This window comes from Phragmites australis, chromosome 13, assembly GCF_958298935.1.
Source record: "Phragmites australis chromosome 13, lpPhrAust1.1, whole genome shotgun sequence".
Taxonomy (NCBI): Eukaryota; Viridiplantae; Streptophyta; class Magnoliopsida; order Poales; family Poaceae; genus Phragmites; species Phragmites australis.
The window spans coordinates 10,579,483-10,586,184 of record NC_084933.1 but is presented as its reverse complement, the minus strand read 5'-3'; positions in this window follow the sequence as shown (position 1 = coordinate 10,586,184).

The following is a 6,702-nucleotide window of genomic DNA, read 5'->3' as shown; positions in this document are numbered from 1 at the left end:
ATGTGCAGGAAGGTACAACACTAGATTTCCACAAGTGGCCACAACTGGAAGATCATTGGTAAGCCTTTGCACAGTACAAGTCGTCAGAAGAAGCACAAAGGTTGAGTGAGATGAACAAAGTGAACTCAAAGAAGAACCTCTACCCGACAAAGTCGGTAGTCGTGGGTACGTGAGGAAAGGTGTCACGCCTGCGACGGAGGGCTGGAGCGATCGATCGACATGCTTCCTTCTTGGGAGGGGTGCTTTTTACTCTTCTCATGGAAGCTTATGCTTTACGACCTCCAAAGATCAGAAAGTGACACAAAGTCTTACAAAAAAGCTTGTGAAAGCCCACGAGCAGTCTGCACAAGGCTCTTTCAAGCTTGACAGGGATAGGGACAAGCTCACCTTGGCCTAGAAAACAAGGAGCACAGTGGTCGCACTCAAGGCGTTGGGGTGATAGGTTGGAAATATGGATTCCCAGGTGGCGTCGATAGTTACAAGAGTTGAAAGAGATCTCAAACAGAGCGAGAGGCAGAATGAGAGGCAAAACAAGCTAGGATGATGCAAATGCTTGAACAAGCGCTACAATGTGAGAGGGAACATACAGATGAAAAGATAGCACAAGCGGTAGAACAAGCCCTCATGCGTGAACAGGGTGCCATTGTGAGCGATCGGGAACGGCCTGCAATGTCTCCTAGTGTTGTGCGCTCCAGCCCCGGTGCTTGTCGGAGTAGCTGTGCATCCACAGGAGTTCCGGGAGTTGAACCCATCACTTATCCCGTGGACCTCATCACAGCACGAACACCGTGTGAACTGCACATTGGTGCTAGGAATATTACCATCAAGGTGGCTTCCGGCATGGTTTATCCCCGCGGCTCCCATGAACATTTGCACGGATGTCCGATACTGGATAGCTACGCCGTGGTTGAAGTAGGCGAGGCAGTTGACCAGTACTGTCATGTTGAGGTGGATTACCCTGCAAAGGAGGGGTGAACAATATAGGAGAGAACGAGCACATATTCATCGCGTGAGAGAAGACCTACATAGTGTTTCCACCAGGGACAGCTACCGAGAATCTCTACTCTCCACTACGCCCCGAGCCGCCATTGCCTCGCAGATCTCCCTCTCCTCAACCATCTCCCAAAAGAATTCCACCTCCTCAGCCATCACCTCGAAGAAGTCCACTGCTCAAGAAGCCAGCGCCATCAACAAGCCAGCCATCAGCTCAGAAAACAAGATCAAGTTCTAAAACATCCAAGCAGACGACATCATCTAAGAAGCTGGTGGCATCTAAGAAGTTGGCGGAACCCAAAGATGTCTATTTACTCACTGATGAGGAAACCAAAAAGATTATGGACGCTAATATCATGACTCATTTCCATCCTCCCCCACCTCCATCGAAGTCTATTGTGCCTGAAGATACTATGAAATTTTTCATAAATACGGCCAAATCTAAATAGACGGGGGTGGCTTCAAGTAATGCGCCGAGTGACTATGAATGTATCAGTAAGAAGCAGGCCAAGGGCAAATCAGCTCCAATCATTCAGGATGCTCTAAGTATTGGGGACTTCCTGGCTACTTCTAGACTATCAGTAGAAGAACTAGCACGATTTACTGTGGGATCGGATATTGCAAAGTTGGATGTTACATGGCCGTTTGAGTTGACCAAACCTTTGGTCAAACTAGATTTAGAAAGAAACCTTACAACTCAAATACGTCGATTACATAAGTAGTACTTGGATCAATCTAGACAGGGTTTGCAGGCATTTCCCGTAAGATAAACAGAAGAATATTCCTCAACGGGGACGACTCCTTCTGGGTGTATTTCAAGGACTTGTATGAACTGTACAAGGAAGATGCCCTCGACGTGGTTATAGTTAGAGCGTGGACTCTGTAAGTGCCTTATGCATATAAATTATGTTATATGATCTTGTACCTTGAAATTGCATGGCTAACTTCTCTATTTTGTATAATGGAAAACCGCGCATGCAGACAACAAGTTGATCGTAAAGTAGGATTCATTGATCTTGGGCTTGTGAACCAGACGCTTGTAAGGGAGAGTCCAGACTTCACCGAGAACTACATATTGAAGTGTCTGCTTCACCACCAATATAAGAAATTCATACTCTTACCCTACAGCTATGAGTACGTGCTTGTGCGCCTGGGCGCTCTACTTTTATGGCAACTCGATTAGTACTAATTTGCTATGGTGGCATAATATTCTTGCAGCTTTCATTGGATCCTCTTTGTCATTCACCGAGACTTGAGCAAGATCATTGTCTTGGACTCACAAAAGAGAGCTCAGATGATTTACTAAAACCTCATCGACATGCCAAACAGGTAAACTTGATCATTTTATTTTCTCGACGATTGCATCTAAGTTTAATTAATATTCATATTCACATACAGGGTGTACACAAGATACCGTAAAAAGAGTGTTATTCACTTTCCATTCAGGAAGGAGTATAATGTAAAAAGTGACTTTTCGGTATGCATGAAATAATCATGTCTTGCATTTCCTGTTGAATAAAAAGGTTTCATTCGTTCCACTGATGAATCATTTCCTCTTGAAGTGTATGAGGTAGCCACCCGACAAGAATCTCTACGCGTTTTATGTTCTAACTTTCATGCATGGATTCAGCCCGAACGGAGACGCTGTCAGGTTCAATAACCTTAAGGTATGAAATAACATATCGATGCCTTCTTTTCAATTTCTACATGTGTTCAAGGACCAATTCTTTCAATTCCTCAAACACAGTGCTCCAAACTACGCACAAAAGAGTTACAAACTGTAGAAGTAAATGCCCTTCAAGAATAGATTGTCGGGTTCTTCATGGAACATGTTATCAACCCAAACGATGAGTTTCATGAACCGATCATACTGTCGACCAGTGACAAACCTTTAGATTACAATGTACATTCTAGTACAGAGTATGCGACAAGGAGGAAGTCTACCAGAGGGTTAGACGGCTTACATATTGCCAAATAACACCATTTTAATGAAGAACATTACTTATTATGTATTAATATAGGACATGAATTACTATGTATTAATGAAGGTGTATTTCGGAGTTAGTACCGTCGGATGACTCTTCGACCGAATGGCCTTCCAATGATGATGCGAAGGAGGAGCAAGAAGAAGTGGCCCATCAGTGCGCCCAAGAGGAGGAGGATGAGAGGTTGGCCTATCAGTTGTGCGCTGCGAAGGAGCAAGAAGCAGCCTCCCATAAGCGTACCCAGGAGGAGGACGACGAAAGGGTGGCCTGTCAGTGTGCTGCGGAGGAGGTCAAATGTTCAAACCATAATAGCGTTCAGGAGTCGGCGAGCCTGGAGCTTAGGCGACGTTGCGGTTGATTAGGCATGCCTGGGTCCTCCGCTCCACCACCATCGGCCCCCGCGTCCCCGCATGTACATACGCCATCAGCTATCCGCACGAAGACGCGGTCCTCATCGCGGAAGTGGTAGAGGGATACTGGACTGGCTCAACTTGATCGACTTATCGGGGGGTGACCTGTGAGAACTATTATATATATGTGTGTGACATGAATTACTATGTATTAATGAATGTACTTTTATTATTGATTTACATTACATAGCCTCATTATATGCATGTATTGAGTGGGAGAGAGACGGAGAGATCGAGGAGAGAGAGGGAGGATAGAGAGGGAGGACAGGGCCGGAGTAGAAGGGGGAGGCAAAACAATACTGGCTAAAGCTTTCAGCCAGAAGTGATACCTAAGGCATCACTGCCGGCCGAATCCTTCAGCCGGCAGTGATAACCCCTTTCACGTCCCCGACTATCACTGCTCGTTACCAACTGCTAGCTCCAAAACCGGCAGTGAAGAGGGTTTTGGAGAAAACAGTGAAGGAGATTTCTGTAGTAATGTATTTAAGGAAAAATAAAATAAAAATGTTAAGTTGAAGATTCACAGATTTGATTCGTCCAGTACATTTCGAAAAATTCTCAGTAGAAGAAACCTAAAAATAAATTCAAAATCACGAATGCTAGGGAAAAATCAGAAAATTAGAAAAGCTTTATTGTATAACTAGTTAATCGGCTGGTCCTTTTAAAAATCGTAGAAAATTCATTGTAGCTCCCAAAATTATGATTCCAACTTTGGTAGCTCAGTACTGTTCACTACTACAGAACTGATCTTATATATCGGCCCATCACTGCAAGTTCCTAATGGGCCGGCAGTGATACCCTGTTCCCTCATCACTGCCGGCTTAATCCACCGACCGGTAGTGATAGCATAACATCACTACCGGCTGGTTAAATGAGCCGGTAGTGATGTCCTGGCTATATAGAAGTTACCTCTTCTTCTGCAAGCTCGAGCACAACAGAGAGGAGCTCTGTTCTAGCTCGGTGACGACCATTTTTGCTCACCAGGATCTTGGTGGCTTCAAAAATTTGAATCATCATGCTCTAGGTGTTTCAAGGTGTGTAACTTCCTCTCCAATCTATTTCTATTTGAATTTTATTTGCTAAATTGCTCTAGATTTTGAAATAATGGAGATGAACCTATGGCCATGATGTTTTGAGACAATGTAGATGCAATTATACCTCATTTATGAGCATATTTATTTTTGGTTTTTAATGAATTAGAAAATTTAGCCATGATATTAAGGTATATAGCAAACTCCAATTATATTTTTTATATTTTAATTAATTAGCAAGCTCCAATATAGAAACTTTAGGTATGAGCATATTTATGGTTGATTTTTAGTGAATTAGAAAAATTAGCCATGATATTTAGGTATGTAGAAAGCTCCAATTATATTTTTTTCTATTTTAATTAGTTAGCATGTTCCTAATATGGAAACTTTAGGTATGAGCGTATTTATTTTGATTTTTAATGAATTAGACAATTTTGCCATGATATTCAGGTATGTAGCAAGATAAAATTATATTTATGTATGAGCATATTTATTTTTCATGTTTCCTTAATGAGTCATAGATAAGGTGCTGAATAATAAAGAAAATCTCTAGGGATGGCACCAACAAATACTCATCGAAAGTGGACGCGAAAGCATGCAAAAGGTGGCTCCTCCAACCCGGGCCAATTGCCGGTAGGAGATGACGAGGTAATTTATTTGTTGATGATCGCAAAATATTCTAGATGTTATGAATTTGGATTTACAATAATGATATAATTGTAGATGGACAGAAGATGGATGTACGATGCGAACCGTGTGAGCGCAGAGTACAAGAACAACGTGGATTGTTTCCTGGTACAAGTCGGAGTACACCGGTTCTGAAATCTAATCTTCAAGCTCCTATGTTAAAAAAAAATCTGTCTTTTATGACTTAGCATATTGGCCAAATTTGGTGGTTCGACGCGCAATCGATGTCATGCACATTGAGAAGAACATGCGTGATAGCTTGATTGGTACGTTACTAGACATACCTGGCAAAACAAAGGATACACTCTAAGCACGAAATGACCTAAAATATTTGAAACTCAGACATGATCTAAATCCCGAAGAGATGGAAGAAGGCAACAAATATCTTTGCCCCGTGAACTACAATCTAACAAGGTGGAGAAAATTACAATGTGCAAGTGCTTGCATGGAATCAAAGTTCCATCCGGTTACTCCGCCAACATAAAGAGACTAGTAAACAAAAAAGACTTGAAATTAACTGGCATGATGTCTCATGATTGTCATGTGATGATGACACAGATGCTTTCAATTGCAATTAGAGGTATTCTGCTGTCGAATGTCCGAAACCCAATCATAAAGTTGTGTTCATTCTTCAATGTGATATCACAGAAGGTCATCGATCCGACCAAGCTAGATAAGCTGCAGGAAGACGTGGTCAAGACTCTATCCCAGCTTGAGACGTTGTTCCCTCTATCATCTTTTGATATTATGGTGCATCTCATTGTTCACATTGTGAAAGAGATACGGATTCTTGGCCCCGTGTTTCTGCATCAGATGTACCCTTTCGAGAGGTTCATGGGAGTTCTTAAGAAACATGTTCGTAACCGAAATCGGCCGGAAGGCTACATGGCCGAGTAGCACAAATAAATATGTATTAGGTCTGCTAGGTCAACTTAATGTTAATAAATATAGATAGTACAAACTCAATCAAAATCACCTGAGTAGCGCAACGGTTTGTTCAGTATTACTTGGTGTAGGGCTTGGGTTCGAGTCTCTGCTCGTGCGCGAAGCTAAAACAAATTTTTTGCACCCCCGCGGTACCAGCAACGAAAGGGGTTTCACTGCCGGTGGACATATTGAGCTGGCAGTGAAACTAATTTGTATTAAGTAGTAATACACCAGCAGTGAAAGTAGTTTCACTGCCAGTTATCCTAGTGAGCTGGCAGTGAAGGTACCATTTCACCGCCGGTGGTCATATTGAGCCGGCAGTGAAAGTCCTTACCTATAAAATAGCTCGACGCCCTGCTTTGACACTTAGAAAAATTTTGTCATTCCCCGTTCCATCCGCCAAAATGCCTCCCGACGCCGAGGAGCCCACGCCGCTAGAGGTGCACGAGCCCAAGCCAGTTGTCTATGTCCTCCTCAACGCCGTCGTCCTCCTCCCCGCCGCCGTCACCATCTTCCTACCCGGTGCCATTCCTGTCCTCCTCGACATCGTCATCCTCCTCCCCGCTGTCGTCGCCATCCTCCTCCCCAGCACCATTCTCGTCCTCCTCGACACCGTTCCCTATCCTCCTCGACGTCATCATCATCCTCCTCCCTGACGCCGACCTCATC